The 16,884-nt window shown below is 38.8% G+C and overlaps 1 protein-coding gene across 10 annotated transcripts in view; it reads right to left on the bottom strand.

Moving 5' to 3' along the window:
• The window catches only part of BICD1 (BICD cargo adaptor 1), a 246,604-nt gene that overhangs the window by 185,820 nt on the left and 43,900 nt on the right, over positions 1–16,884 (bottom strand). The gene's annotated exons all lie outside the window — the stretch shown is intronic.

Below are 16,884 nucleotides of genomic sequence, written 5' to 3'. Positions count from 1 at the left end.
GCCCTCAGATTGGGAGAAAATAATAGCAAATGAAGAAACAGACAAAGGATTAATCTCAAAATATAGAAGCAACTCCTGCAGCTCAATTCCAGAAAAATAAATGACCCAATCAAAAAATGGGCCAAAGAACTAAACAGACATTTCTCCAAAGAAGACATACAGATGGCTAACAAACACATGAAAAGATGCTCAACATCACTCATTATCAGAGAAATGCAAATCAAAACCACAATGAGGTACCATTACACGCCAGTCAGGATGGCTGCTATCCAAAAGTCTACAAGCAATAAATGCTGGAGAGGGTGTGGAGAAAAGGGAACCCTCTTTACACTGTTGGTGGGATGCAAACTAGTACAGCCGCTATGGAAAACAGTGTGGAGATTCTTAAAAAACTGGAAATAGAACTGCCATATGACCCAGCAATCCCACTTCTGGGCATACACACTGAGGAAACCAGATCTGAAAGAGACACGTGCACCCCAATGTTCATCGCAGCACTGTTTATAATAGCCAGGACATGGAAGCAACCTAGATGCCCATCAGCAGATGAATGGATAAGGAAGCTGTGGTACATATACACCATGGAATATTACTCAGCCATTAAAAAGAATTCATTTGAATCAGTCCTAATGAGATGGATGAAACTGGAGCCCCTTATACAGAGTGAAGTAAGCCAGAAAGATAAAGAACATTACAGCATACTAACACATATATATGGAATTTAGAAAGATGGTAACGATAACCCTATATGCAAAACAGAAAAAGAGACACAGAAATACAGAACAGACTTTTGAACTCTGTGGGAGAAGGTGAGGGTGGGATATTTCAAAAGAACAGCATGTATACTATCTATGGTGAAACAGATCACCAGCCCAGGTGGGATGCATGAGACAAGTGCTCGGGTCTGGTGCACTGGGAAGACCCAGAGGAATCGGGTGGAGAGGGAGGTGGGAGGGGGGATCGGGATGGGGAATACGTGTAAATCTATGGCTGATTCATATCAACGTATGACAAAACCCACTGAAATGTTGTGAAGTAATTAGCCTCCAACTAATAAAAAAAGAACATTAAAAAAAAGAAAAAATAGTATAGTCACTTTGGAAAACAGTTTGGTAGTTTCTCAAAAACCAGAAAATGAACCAGCAATTCTATTCCAAGGTACCTATCCAAGAAAAAGGAAAACGTGTCTACAAAAAGACTTGCATGTGATGTTCATATCAGGATTGTTCTCAATAACCAGAAAGTGGAAACAATCCAACAATCCAACAACTAATGAATGAATAGGCAAAATGTGTTATATCCTTTCAATAGAATATTTTTAGCAACAAAGGAAGAAAGTACTGCTACAACACATGCCACAACATGGATGAACCTTAGTTAACATTATGCTAAGTGAAAGAAGCCAGTCACAAATATCACATATTATATGATCCCATTTATATGAAATGCCCAGAAAAGGCAAACCCAAGGAAACAAACCCCCATGGCTTGGCGGTAAAGAATCTGCCTGTAATGCAGTAGCTGCAGGACATGCGGGTTTGATCCCTGGGTGTTAAAGATCCCCTGGAGGAGGAAATGGCAACCTATTCCAGTATTTTTGCTGGAAAAATCCCATGGACAGAGGAGCCTGGTGGGCTATAGTCCATGCAGTGGCAAAGAGTCAGACACTACTGAGAACACAAGGCAAAAGATATATAAATATCCAATAGAGAAACAGTATACTAGGAAAAACTGTTTTTGAGACAAAGTTATAATATTCATAATTGACAAAGAACATCTATGAATTATGGGGGAAAACAATGAAATACCCAAAGGAAAAATGTGATGATGCCTTTTAATGTCCACCATAAATAAGATCAAAATATGTTCAAGATTATTATGCACAAACTGTTTTAAAACTCTGTGGGAAGAAGCAGACAGTTTCTCTGTGTTTTGTTTTTTGATTTAATACAAAAACAGTTTTTGAAAATCTTGGTGCGGGATAATTTGCGGAATAAGTGACTCCTACAGACTTCACATTCCTTTATTCAATATTTATTGAATCCCAAATATGTGCAAGTTTCTTAAGAAATGTTTGATGGCAGCTGTATTTAAATAATTTTTCAGAGGAAAACTAAAATGAAAAAAGTGGCTAATAATTTCTAAAGAGTTGATAAGAATTGCGTATGGAATGAGAGATTACTTTAGGGTGTTTGATCTAGTTCTGAGCTACTGCATTTGTAAGAAAAGAGGCAACACTCTAAAGTTAAAATTAGGTGAGCATGACTCCCTAGCTGTTTTCTGTTTTCTTTCTCTCTCTCCCCCCCTTCCTTTCTCTTCTTTTCTTTTTACTTTCCATCTTCCTCCATCCTTTTGCCCCTCCTCCCTTCCTTAAGAAAGCATTTATAAAAATGATCTTGTAAGCTAAAGTTCTCATTGATAGCTGAGAAATAAGTCAACATAAGTGTATCTCAACAGCGGTTAGTGTTGAGATAGCCAATCAGGTAAGCAGGATAGAGCTTTAAGGAATTTAAGGGGAAATTAGTATCTAGGAGTTAGGCAGCTGATGGTAATTAGAGCTCTGCCCTAAATGGAGTAGGAGCCCTGGCCAGAGAGTTGAGAGCAGAGGAAGGTAGTAAATTCATGCATTTTACGTTGCTGGTATTAGCTGGGTTTTGCTGTCATAACCATATAGGCATAACCATACCTGGTGGTGCTGGCTGAAAAAATAAACAATGTATAATCAAAGACAATAATCACAACGGACAATGACTTGGCTTAGGGCACAGAATAGAGATTAATATAATTAATGTCTAGAACATAACCACCTTGAGGGCAAAGACAAGGCCTGTCTTATTTAGCAGTGTATCCCCAATTTTGGTGCCGGCAAAGCACATGAAGGAATGAATAGATATTCTGTCCTACCCACCAACCATTCACAAAAGCATAAGAGCGTTAAACACTTCAGACTTCTCTACACAGGAAAGAGGTAAGAAGGCCTGAGCCTCGGGACTTCTCCACCCCTTCAAAAGACGTGAAATGGTGGGGAGGACTAATAGTGGGCAGGAGGTGAGTGAGAAGAAGGTGAATGGAGCCAGACCTACTCTAAGAAAGGTCTGGACTCTGACTCTCCTACTGCCTTTTCTCCGGGAGGGCTTTTTCTTCCACAGCAAAGTGCTATGATCCGAGATTCAAGTGTGAGTTTAGGGATAAAGAGGCAAAGTAGCTTGCTGGCAAGTCTATTTCCTGTAAAAAAAAAAAAAGACTCTAAGGCTTTTGGGTAAAGAAACCTTGTGTTTTCCTCTATCACCAGTACCTAGTATAAAAGAAAACCAATCCCTCCCACTCACAAAGATCCCAGCAGCAGTGGTGACCCCAACTAACAATAATCCACCAGCCACTGACTCTGTCCTCATAGGATAACTGGTTGTTCTACACTTACCACATGGAGACAGATAAAAGCCAGCCAGTAACGAACACATTAGCACTCAGTCCTAAGCAGAAACAAATATTAAAATAAGGAAGGGAGGAAGGCAGGGAAAACTGATGCAAAGAAGGGAGACAGGAAAGAAAAAGCTATCTTAAAGACTAGTGCTCAGTTCCAGCAGTTTTAGTATTTTAATTTTAAAAATACAAATACATAAATAACAAAAAAAGAAAAGCATTTACATTGCTAGCTCAGCCATAACATACTGTGATGTAATCCTTACTGTTTATTCCAGATGGGGAAGGACAAAGGGTACCCTGAGTGAGGTACCGTAGCAAAAGAAAAAAGTACTGACTGCTGTGTGTAGATCTTAAGTTATAAAGGAAAGCATCAAAATCTTGTTCTATGTGGGAATACTATATATCACACTTGCTAGGGACCTAATTTATGATGTGATTACATTTTAAAAATGACAGTAAAGTCTTAATTTCTCGTTCTCACCACATCCCCATCAGGAGTTGGCTGTGGCTCTGAGAGCAGGCTAACAGACCTGCCCTGCCTGGAGCACTGCCAACCATGCTGGCAGAGGGAGAAGAAATATGGCATGTTGTTCAAGCTCCCAAGGCTCCCACTGGAGAGGGATGTCTGTCTTACATTTCATAGGTCCAAACGCGTCAAGGTGCCATGTTTGAGTTCACCAGGGCAGGAATGTACAATGTTCCTACAGAGAGGCACCCACAGAGAGGGTGTTCTTCCATAGTGAACACCTTTGTTTTGATCTCAGTCTCAAAAAGGAATTTCTTATCATTTTACTATTTTAAGAATGAATCTGGGTGATTATTTGAAATCTTATATTTGAAGGACAAGTCACTTAACCTCTGCGGGCCTCAATTTGCCTGAAATACTGTGATTGGACTAAATCAGGGTTTCCAACCTCAGCAGTATTGACATTTGGGTGTGAGAGCTTCCCTGCATATCGTGGGTGTTTAGCAGCATTCCTGGCCTTCACTTTGGGATGCCAAAGCTCCCAAACCAGAAGTGACAACCAAAACGTCTCCAGACATTGAGGGCTAGATGCTCTCTTTGTCACTTCAAATTCTCAAATTCAATGCTCCACTAACCTATGTTTAAACCAATAAGACTCTTTGCCAAATTTTGGACATACAAAATATGCCAGTCCAGGAAAGTAGTAACTACAATCTGTAAAGTAAAATTTTGAAAGTGAGGCTTTACTTTCTATAAACACAAAATATAGATCCAAGAGCCTTCTATTATGCTAACTAAAGTTCTATAACCTTTAAAAAATAAAGTACACTACAGGGAAATGAGCAAACAATATTTCTGCAGCAGGCGGGGAACCAGATCCTTTTATGTGAGTAATGCTTAGGCTCTGTCCCAAAAAGGTTTCAAACGTTTAAGTGGTTTAGACATATTTTATTTATTGAATTTATATCCTGCCTTAATTCCAAAAAGCATCTGTGGCAGGTTGCAAAGAAGCATAGATAACAAAAATGGAAATAATATAATAAAAATAGGGGGAAATGTGAACAAGAATGAACAAGAAGAAACAAATATTCTAGTCCTAAAAGTCAGCATCATTTCTGCAATTGTGCATAAAGTGTAGCTCAGAATTTCAGGATGTCTAAGTAAAAGTCAGAAATAAAATAATTATATAATTTGCATTATTGGTTGGTAAAGAATCCACCTGCAAAGCAGGAGACCCAGGTTCAATCCCTGGGCTAGGAAGATCCCCTGGAGAAGGCAATAGCAACACACTCCAGTATTCTTGCCTGGAGAATTCCATGGACCAAGGAGCCTGGTGGGCTATAGTCCATGAGGTCGCAAACAGTTGGACATGGCTTAGCAAGTAAGCACATACAAGCACACATTTGCATTGTCAGAGAAGAAAAATTATTCTCTAGAGAAACAAGGTTTAATTTAGGAGTAGATATGTTTCATGTGAGAAGGACTCATATTCTATGGTTTCACAGGAAAAGATGCTTCTTGTATAATAGTTGAATATAATTTAAAACAACTTTTAAATACAATTTGGTGAAGGTGTTTCTTTGGGAAGGTAGAGCAACATGAAGAACTTTCCATAAAAGCTTCCAGTAACCTAGGTGATCCAAGGATGAGATGTCATTTGCCTACAAAAGCGGTTTTCAAAATGCGGTTGGTGGAGAAAACTTCTTCAGAGAGAACCTTCTAGAGAAGTCAGACTGAGGAAAAGCTGCACTTTCCCCCCATCACTAACTGTCCTCCTCAGAAGGCTCCTGTGGCAGAATTCAAAAGGCACCAACCTAGAGAACAAAACGTTAAATGCCTAGAATGGATTCAACAATTCAACAAATATGTTATGTTCCTGCTAAGTATCAGAGTAACCATTATTGTATATATTATTATCCTTAAAATATTTTTTTCAGTTACACTTTTAATGAGAAAAGTGACAGTTCCCAGTACAATTCCAACAGAGCCTGAAGTGCTAATTAAGCCAGATCCTTAGACTTAAGAGAGTTTATCACTGCGCCCACTTGTATCACAGAAATGAAAGCTCCTGACCAGGATTCACTCCAGGTGCAGGAAGTCCCATTTCCTTAGAACAGACAGGGCACAAAGTCAGGGTTCTTCTCATGAATCGATTTTGGATCCACTCAGGACCTAACCTAATGATTGTTTCACATAAATATCGCTACAATGCTGAGAGTTGCTGAGGCAATCTGAGCCTAAAAATTTTTCTACATTAATGTTACCAGTGACCATCTACTGCTTTGACTTTCTGGCTTCTGTCAGCCAAATGCCACGTAACTGTTCTCACCTCAGCCTCAAGGACTGCCTCCCCTGATCCCTCTCCCTCAAGACCAGGCTAGAACCACCCTGAGCAGCTGGCTTTCATTCCCTGCCCTGAGTCCCTCACCAGGCCTTGTTCCTCTGTCCTGAATGGGGTCTTTTAAGCAGAAGGCTCATCGAGGCTAAGTCTTAACAGGTAAGTAGAAAGCAAGGGGCTTGCATAGAAAACAATGGGGCTTTCCTGGTGGCTCAGACAGTAAAGAATCTGCCTGCAATGTGGGAGACCAGGGTTTGATCCCTGGGTTGGGACCATCCCCTGGAGAAAGGAATGACAACCTACTCTAGTATTCTGACCTGGAGAATTCCATGGACAGAGGAGACTAGTGAGCTACAGGGTATGGGGTTGCAAAGTGTCCAACGCAACTGAGCAACTAACGTGCGTGCGCGCACACACACACACAAAACAAGTAACAAAAAACTGCACCAGGGAAATGTAGCTTTGAAACCTTCACTCTCCCTCTCACCAAGAATACAAAAGTATGCATTCTCAGGTTTATTTTATGATTCAAATGTCAATTGGAGGTCCTCTTCGAGAAAAGTGGGAGGTGAGAAAGGTGTTTGACCAAGAACGATAACTTGGCAAAGCTTAGTCATGTGTTAGTAGCTAGTTCTAAATAACATTAGGTAATCTGACGTAACCGACAGCATGAATAAGCTACAGAATGCAATCCTGTAACTGAACTAAATAACACAGAGCAGTCTGATACTTCTCATTTACACATTGAAAAGAGTCTATCAAAATTATCTTTGCTTTATCAAAGTTAGTATTGAGAACTTTGTAAATAGGTTAAATACATAGACATTAAAAATATATCCAGGGACTTCCCTGGTGGTCCAGTGGTTAAGACTCTGTACTCTCAATGCAGGAGGCAAGGGTTCCAACCCTGGTCAGGGAACTAAGATCCCACATGCCTCTCTTTGTGGCAAAAAAAAAAAAAAAATTGTAATAGAAAATAAAACCCAACTTTTAATAATAATAGCAAACACTTACATAGGCCCTACTATAAGCCAGGCATTATTTAGAGGGAAGAAAATACATTTATTTACATAAATATAAATACATGCCATCTCCTTTAACCTTAACATTATTGAGTACATTATTATTTCCTTTTTAAAGGTGAGGAAACTAACCCACAAAGAAATTAAGTTACTTCTCCAAGATCAAAAAACTTATGAGTGGTAGGACTGGGATTGGTTTGCAGACATTTGGTTCTGTTCAAAACGTCCCTAAGTCATTTGGTCCACACCAAAAGGTCCTTGATATTTGGTCCTGCTCAAACCTCTTGGCAAAGACCAAATATGCTCATGAGCATTTGGACCAAATTTCAAGCACTTTTTTGGCATGGACCAAATGGCTCGCGGATGTTCTGGGCAGAACCAAATATCTTGCAAGGCTGCGATTTGATGCAAGGAAGCTGGGCTGCAGAATCTGTGCTTTTAACCACTATGAAAGACCCTCTCTGGGTTTCACATGTGACGTAACATTAGGAAGATCCCTGTCAAATAAGAATGACTCTCAGCTACTTCCCTATAACTGCTATGTGCCCATAAAAGGAGAAATATTTTTAAATTCTAAGCAAAACATGAATACATATGAATAACTTCAACAAAGCCGGGTCCTGTAATCTATTCTCCAGTCTGTCATAAATGCATCTTTGCTTTTCTACTTCAGAATATTGGCAAACATTTTACTTCTCATTTTCATTTCATTCCAATAACACAGCTTTCATACACTTATGAATTAGGTAGTAGCTGAAAATATCTGATTATTTTGTGATCTACATAACCTAGACTTGATTCTGGAAAAGAGAAAAGCATATCTAGAATTTAAGAAATGGAATCTGAAGCATTCTTTTGAACTGATTTAAAACAAGTTATTTTCTTCTTATAAAAATAATGCATGTTATGGTAGAAATTTTAAAAATACAATCTAAGAAAAACAAAGTTGAAACTTATGGCCCAGTGATAACCAATGCAAACACTGTCAATTTTATTTCTATGCTGAAACCAGCTACCACTTACTTGGAATTTAAAGATTTGTAAGGCATCATGCCAAGCTCTTATGTTTTCTTGTTAAATCTTCATAAAAAGCTACATGGCAAATATTATTATTCCCATTTTGGGGGGTAACTGAGGCTTCAAGAAGTCTAGAAACCTCAGTCAGGTGTTCCAACCTAGGCCTAGAAAATTGCTAATACAATGAGTCCAATGAGGCAGGCACCCCATCTACAACCCCATTTTAGGTACTGTGTTGGATAGAGGTTTAACAAATGTGGTTAGCTTTCATTCTCCCCCAGTTTTATCCCTTTTTTCATTTAAACACAGGTTTACTTTAACTTGGGATTTCTCAACTTGGGCAGTAATGACACTGTTGGCTGAATGACTCTTTGTTGTGGGCCCTGTCCTATGCAATGCAGGACTTCGGATGTTTAGCAGCATCCCTGGACTCTAGCCACTAGATACCAGTAGTGTTGCTCCCCTAGTTGTGAAAACCAAGAATGTCACCAGACACTGTGAAAGGGGGAGGGTGGACAAAACAGCCCCCAACTGTGGTAGCCTGATTTTAAGATAGTCTGTTAACTGAAATAACTATTCTCATAAAACTAATTCAATAAAAATTACCTACAAATCTCCTTTTATAAAGGCACCCTTCAGAATTCTTAAAGGGGTCCCCATGTACTTCTCTCTAGTTTCTAGGTATTCTGCATCATTTTACAGTTTAGTTTTTGAATAGTTGAATGCTTACAAATCTTCAAATCAGTCAAATTATAAATCAGCTTAAGGCTAACTGCCAAATCTTGAAAAATGAACTTTAGCCAACTATCTTCTCAAATACTTTTATAGAAATCTGAACAGTCAATTCCTGCAGTCTCTTTTCAAAGAGACTTCTAGTTATTCCATACTAGTAATTTGTTCTCATAATATTCTATCAGTATATATACTCTCTCTATACATTCTATATCATGAGTTTATATACTCACGAACCCCATTCATCTTTACTGCAGTTCCTGAGTCTGAAATGAAATACAAGCTCCCAAGGAATGCTTTGTCTAACCTATCATGGTCCCCTTTGGATCCTTCTTAGGGAAGATCTCCCTCTAGTTCAGCAAAAGCAGGGTAGTGTCACCTAATTATGCCCTGATGATCCTAGGCTTGCCATTTCCCCTACAGTGTTAGGATGTACAGCTATCAGGGAGCTCATTAAAAATAATTTTGATGAAGAGCAGAAACACTGACAATTAGCTCCGGTGACCTTCTAAAATTCATTTTACTGCTTGATTTTTTTCCCCAGTGCAGCAGTCAGATTGTTTTCTAGACTGTTAATGGATTCACTTTTGTCCTTTGAGGCCCCTGAAGAACAATCTTTTTCTCCTTAACTATCAATGTGCTATTGAAGGGGATTTCGGAATCCATACAGCAATGTCCCCCCTTTGACCCTCAGAACTAAGGAATAGAGATAAAGACAGGTTATATTTGGCTTTCTCTAAATACCCTAATTGCCTCTATAACAAATACCATAAAGTTTCATTTAACAAGTTTTTTCCCAGTCCATTCACTTTCCTCCATGCAGGGAACATCTGTAGTCTAAAATACTGATTGCTTTGATGTCAATAAAAAAGAGAAAAAAGATAAACATAAATTATGTGGATTCCAGTTTGTGCTTCTTCCAGCTCAGCATTTCTCATGATGTACTCTGCATATAAGTTAAATAAGCAGGGTGACAATATACAGCCTTGAGGTACTCCTTTTCCTATTTGGAACCAATCTGTTCCATGTCCAGTTCTAACTGTTGCTTCCTGACCTGCATACAGGTTTCTCAAGAGGTAGGTCAGGTGGTCTTGTATTCCCATCTCTTTCAGAATTTTCCACAGTTTATTGTGATCCACACAGTCAAAGGCGTTGGCATAGTCAATAATGCAGAAATAGATGTTTTTCTGAAACTCTCTTGCTTTTTCAATGATCCAGCAGATGTTGACAATTTGATCTCCAGTTCCTCTGCCTTTTCCAAAACCAGCTTGAACATCTGGAAGTTCACAGTTCACATATTGCTGAAGCCTGGCTTGGAGAATTTTGAGCATTACTTTACTAGCGTGTGAGATGAGTGCAATTGTGTGGTAGTTTGAACATTCTTTGGCATTGCCTTTCTTTGGGATTGGAATGAAAACTGACCTTTTCCAGTCCTGTGGCCACTGCTGAGTTTTCCAAATTTGCTGGCATATTGACTGCAGCACTTTCACAGCATCATCTTTCAGGATTTGAAATAGCTCAACTGGAATTCTATCACCTCCACTAGCTTTGTTTGTAGTGATGCTTTCTAAGGCACACTTAACTTCACATTCCAGGATGTCTGGCTCTAGGTGAGTGATCACACCATTGTGATTATCTGGGTCATGAAGATCTTTTTTGTACAGTTCTTCTGTATATTCTTGCCACCTCTTCTTAATATCTTCTGCTTCTGTTAGGTCCATATCATTTCTGTCCTTTATCGAGCCCATCTTTTCATGAAATGTTCCCTTGGTATATCTAATTTTCTTGAAGAGAACTCTAGTCTTTCCCATTCTGTTGGTTTCCTCTCTTTCTTTGCACTGATCGCTGAGGAAGGCTTTCTTATCTCTCCTGGCTATTCTTTGGAACTCTGCATTCAAATGAGAATATCTTTCCTTTTCTCCTTTGCTTTTCGCTTCTCTTCTTTTCACAGCTATTTGGAAGGCCTCCTTAGACAGCCATTTTGCTTTTTTGCATTTCTTTTCCATGGGGATAGTCTTGATCCCTGTCTCCTGTACAATGTCATGAACCTCCGTCCATAGTTCATCAGGTACTCTGTCTATCAGATCTAGTCCCTTAAATCTATTTCTCACTTCCACTGTATAATCATAAGGGATCAAGATTACCGGGAGAAATATCAATAACCTCAGATATGCAGATGACACCAGCCTTATGGCAGAAAGTGAAGAGGAACTAAAAAGCCTCTTGATGAAAGTGAAAGAGCAGAGTGAAAAAGTTGGCTTAGAGCTCAACATTCAGAAAACTAAGATCTGGTCCCATCACTTCATGGGAAATAGATGGGGAAACAGTGGAAACAGTGTCAGACTTTATTTTTGGGGGCTCCAAAATCACTGCGGATGGTGACTGCAGCCATGAAATTAAAAGACGCTTACTCTTTGGAAGGAAAGTTATGACCAACCTAGATAGTATATTAAAAAGCAGAGACATTACTTTGCCAACAAAGGTCCATCTAGTCAAGGCTATGGTTTTTCCAGTGGTCATGTAGGGATGTGAGAGTTGGACTGTGAAGAAAGCTGAGCAGCGAAAAATTGATGCTTTTGAACTGTGGTGTTGGAGAAGACTCTTGAGAGTCCTTTGGAATGCAAGGAGATCCAACCAGTCCATCCTAAAGGAGATCAGTCCTGGGTGTTCATTGGAAGGACTGATGCTGAAGCTGAAACTCCAATACTTTGGCCACCTGATGAAAAGATTTGACTCATTGGAAAAGACCCTGATGCTGGGCGGGACTGGGGGCAGGAGGAGAAGGGGACAACAGAGGATGAGATAGCTGGATGGCATCACCGACTTGATGGACATGAGTTTGAGTAAACTCTGGGAGTTGGTGACGGACAGGGAGGCCTGGCATGCTGCAATTCATGGGGTCACAAAGAATCAGACACGACTGAGCGACTGAACTGAACTGAACTGAAACTTTCTTTAGTCTCTCACTTTTGAACCACCTATTCTGGTTTATCTTCAGTTTACACAGTGGAAAGAACTGACTGTTAAGTGAACTCCTATGAATTGGTGCATAATAGCCTGGCCATTAAAGCCACCAAAAGAAAAAAAAAAACCTGTAATAGTAAATCAGTATCATTGATAAGACAAAGTCTGTAGATTATCAGGTTAATCAACAGAAGCTGCTATAATAGACAACCCTATAAATTTCAATGGTTTAACTCAACAAGTGTCTATTTTCCACTCAGGTAAAGTCTAAAGTAGATTGGACGGCCCTCCTCCAGCTATGCCTCTTCAAGTTTATTTCAGCAGGGGAAGAAAGGAACAAAGGAAACACACTGTCTCCCAACACCTTGGCCTGTAAGTGACACTAGTGAATTCTGTTCACAGGTCATAGTCTAAAACTAGCCTCAGGACCCTAACTCAACTAAAAGGAAAATGGGCCAGGTACAGGCACATGAGTATTTGGTGAGCACTAGAATGTATGTTCAAAACATATTACTATAATATTGAAAAACTGAAAATATAAACTTTTCTATTCCACTTAAATATTATTTTCAAACCATTAAAATGTTTTCCAAGCTCCTAATATAACCTTGAGTAAATAAGCAGGATACAAACTGAATATATATTATCTTTCAAAGAAAAAAAAAACTATAGGAAAACAATTTTGTTGTTACGAACAGTTATCTCTGTATAGTATGATTCCAAATATTTAATGTTATTCTTTATATACATCCTTATTGTGAAATTATCCACAATGAGCATGCATTAAGAATTTATATCAATCAAATAAAATTAGAGTATCAACCCACTTCAGTACATTGTGCATAATAAACCCTCTATTACTGCATGAATGAAAAGGAAACAGAAAGAATTAAATGAGATTTGTTACATTCTTACATAAAAATCTATTACAATAGAATTCAAATTTTATTTTTTAATCAAAGAATTTCTATTTCCTATTAGAAAACAAAGCTTTGATGAATATGGTTAGAATTACAACAGGTAACATTATTGGCAAGTTACCACTGGCCAGGTATGTGCTAAGCATGTAACAGTCCTTATCTCATTTATTCCTCAAACTTATACTTGGAAATAAGATTATACCCAGTTACAGATTTGGAAGTTGGGGCACACAGAAGGGAAAGAGGATTTGACTTCAGATAGCATGACTTTGGAGCCCGCCCTCCTAACAACTACCCTATACATATTAGTTATTTTTTGACACTGAAAAATCATAATTTACATTGCATTCTTCCAGAGATTGCTAAATGAATGTAAACTTTCAAGGAGGCAAAACGGATACTGTACATTGGTGCTTAACATTCATTCTAACTTCTTTCTAATGAGCCTTCTTTCCAAGTAGAAGCTGGAATATTAAAACTACATTTTTTAGGACTGCCTTGCAGGTAGGTTTTTGAGTGCGATTTAGAGTCACTGTAGACACACTGTTGTGGGATTTAACTGGAGGAAGTAAGGCTGAGGTTAACGCTGGTTCTGCTATCCAGCATGGTCATGGTGGAATTTTCCTTCTCAGTTACAATCCTACCAGAGACTGCAGCGTCAAGTCTCTTGCTTCACGGATGATGAAGGGGGTGATGAGGGACATCCTTTTACTGGGCATATGACAGCAGGCAGGGCATGATTCTGCAACTAGCAACAGTGTCTGCAGTTTCCTGATCATGTTGGCTTCTTTATTACTGTCCTGGTGGTATAACTCTGAAGCTGACAGCTTCCCAATATCAGAAAACTGAACAAAAATCCATGAAGAGTCACAGACGCATTAAAAAATATTCATCAGAGCATTCTATTTGCTAGACACTATTCCGTAATACGTGGTAGGAATACAATCACAAGTAAAATATACATGTTCCCGTACTTAGGGAGCTTTCAGCCTAGTTGGGGTGGGGGAGCAGAAATTAACAAATTAATTATACAAATAAATGTTTATTTACAATTATGGTACTAATCCCCTTAAAGTTCGGCCTTTCATCTTACTCCCTGGAAAGTGAATACCATCAAGAATTTCTAGAATTCACTTCAACTTACTGAATATTTAGTCCAGTTTATTGATCAAAAATTTCAAATTAAGGTAAGTTATAATCAGGAGTTTAGATATCAAATAAAGACAAATTCAAGCCAGTAATGATGACAATGCAAAACTTCCAAGATCTTCTGGCAAATGGCTACAGTTCAACAGTTACCGTAAGCAAAAGTATTCTCTCCTAAAGACAAAGAAAAAAAATATAATCATGATGTCAGTGCTGTGGAAAGTTGGTCATATTGATATGCCTTTAATGGAGTCTATGTCTCTGGTTGAATGACATTGATCTCACTAATGTTCTTTCTAATGTCAGCTCCCTTTCATTTGTTATACTGCATGCCATTTTTCAGCTTGGAAGGATTACTACTCAGCATTAGGATAAGTAATGATTTAGCAAGGTTATCTTCAGGCTCAAATTTTTGACAACGGGGGGGGGGGGGGCGGGCTCAGCAAGTCATGTAAAAGATTGGATTTAGGTGAGTCTCAAGAAATATTGTCATCCAAATCTTCTTTCTGTATATGAATAGATTATGGGCAATATCAGGTAATATTGTACACTAAGACTTCCAGACAAAAAATAAATATATTGCTCATAGAGTTGTAGAGTTAACCTATCCCACTGAAATAGTTGTTTAAAAAATAAATGATGTTAGATATTTATAAGGTTATATCATGTATAGTTTTGTTGCAAATAAAGCAAATTTGGGTAGAGCTTAAGTACAAGTGAAACATTATCTACCTTCATTTGTTTTAACTTAATTATATAATAAGGAAAATGGAAAATTAGTACAGGTATGTATATTTGTGTGTGTGTGTGTGTGTGTGTGTGTGTGTGTGTGTGTGCGTGAAAGAGAGAGAGGGAGAGATCTGAAACTTAATTATACAAAAATAGGTTTCACCATTAACAGGAGAATCTACTCAACTCAGTATCTTATACATAATATACTCTAAATTGTTGCATGAATGAATGAATATGAAAGACAAAAACAATTTTAAGTGGCACCACTGTACTTCAAAATAATTCATATTTTCATACCAGATTATAAGGATTAAAATTGATTTCAATAAACTAGCTCTTCTTACCCAGATTTAATATTGAAAAACTCATGCTTCCTGACTGTCCAAAATCTGTACTGAGGCGCAAAAAAAAATTTTTTTAAGTGAGGCACTTCCATCTTCAAGGTAAATGAACAAAATCTCAACAAGAGTGGTTACTTTGAACCATATTTTTGGAATTATTACTAAAAGATATGATAGGTTTTTAAAGATACCTTAGATTGCAATAGTTTAGCTTTGTGTTAGAGGTGTCAGATGCCAAACACACACGTCATTGTCACAACTGGGCAATATCCTCCCCATTTTGCAAGTGAGAAATCCGAGGCCTGGAGAGATCAATACTCCCCAAGAGTGACAAATGGGCATGGTGGGGCCTGGATTTGAACTTCAGCCTGTTAGGCCCAACCCATGCTACACAAAGAAAGCTGTGCTCCAAGTGGGCAGCCATGTGACTCCTGCTGAAAGGGAACCCCAACTATAGGTAGGAATTAACTGCCCTACTTCCCCCCTGGGCACAGGGATGGCAAGGCAATTGGGGAAGAATGTCAATGCACAGGGAAGCAGAGTTCAAGCCAGAGTCCCAGTAAGATGGTTAACATGGCGACTTTTGCTGGGGGACATATATAACCAGCAATCATGGTGACATATCAAACACTGGGTCTTTGGATGCAAGACAATTCCAGAATCCCATCTGCTGGTGAACTGATTCACTCTGAACACTTTGCCAGGATGGGCTTTTGGAACAAAGATGTTGGGGCAGCATGGACAGTAAAGGCTGTCAGTAAAGGCAGTAGCTTTTAACAGTAAAGCTGTTAAAAGTAAAGGCTGAAGCTAACAGGATTGGGAGGACACACAGACTTTGGTTACTGTACCATGATGTTACAGCAATGCCCGACAGGGCCACAGGTATGTGTAGCATTACTGAGGCTACAATGTATAGCCCCAGACCACTATATGTCTTGTAGTTTTTCTCTCTTCCTTCCCTGGCAGCCTACTGGGAGTCACTTTTTGCTGTCAGTAAGCATGATGAGCAACTTCTCTCTCCGCTACTCTCCCTATCAGCCTCTCCAAAAACAAACATCTTACTAATATAGCTAAATCTATATTCTAGAAAACTTGTAAACCAAACTTGTTTGATGGTATACAAATTATACTCATATCACTGGTCCCATTCTTTCATTCATTCATGCAACAGGCATTTCTTAAGCATCTTTAATCAAAAGTGGCAGGCATTGTGCAAGGCCCTAGGAAAAGAACACCAAAGACCAAGTTCCTGCATTTGAAGAGCTCATAAACCAGCCGGAACAGAGAGGAGGGACTATGAAACGACACTTTGGGACCTCACAGGGGCTGTAACAGAGTTCTGTACAAGTGTGAAGGTTGCATAGAGTTGGAAGCAAAGCTCTCATGAGACTCATGGAGGGTTGTTGGCAAATAAATTACATGAACTTCTCTGCATCCTGGACAGGGGCCAAATCCACCACCATAAGAATTTAAAGAAGATGAATAGCTAACATTTGTTGAATGCTTACTCTGTGTCAAAGGTATTCTTTTCACATATTAACTCATTTAGTTCTTATGACAACCTTAATGTGTTGCTATTATTTTTATTTTCCTTTTACATCTGGAAAATGAACCACAGAGAAGTTAAATAACATGCCCAAGCTCATACCACTAGAGGTGCCATGATCTAAAACCAGGTAGCCTAATTCCAAAGCCCATACCTTAACTATTTAACTATATCACTGCCTCAATCCTCAGCACACAGTAGGTACCCAATAATTAATGGTCATATTTAAATTAAA

The sequence above is a fragment of the Cervus canadensis genome, chromosome 21 (assembly GCF_019320065.1).
Source record: "Cervus canadensis isolate Bull #8, Minnesota chromosome 21, ASM1932006v1, whole genome shotgun sequence".
Taxonomy (NCBI): Eukaryota; Metazoa; Chordata; class Mammalia; order Artiodactyla; family Cervidae; genus Cervus; species Cervus canadensis.
Note: the sequence above shows the minus strand (reverse complement) of the source record. Positions and strands in the feature narration are given on the sequence as shown.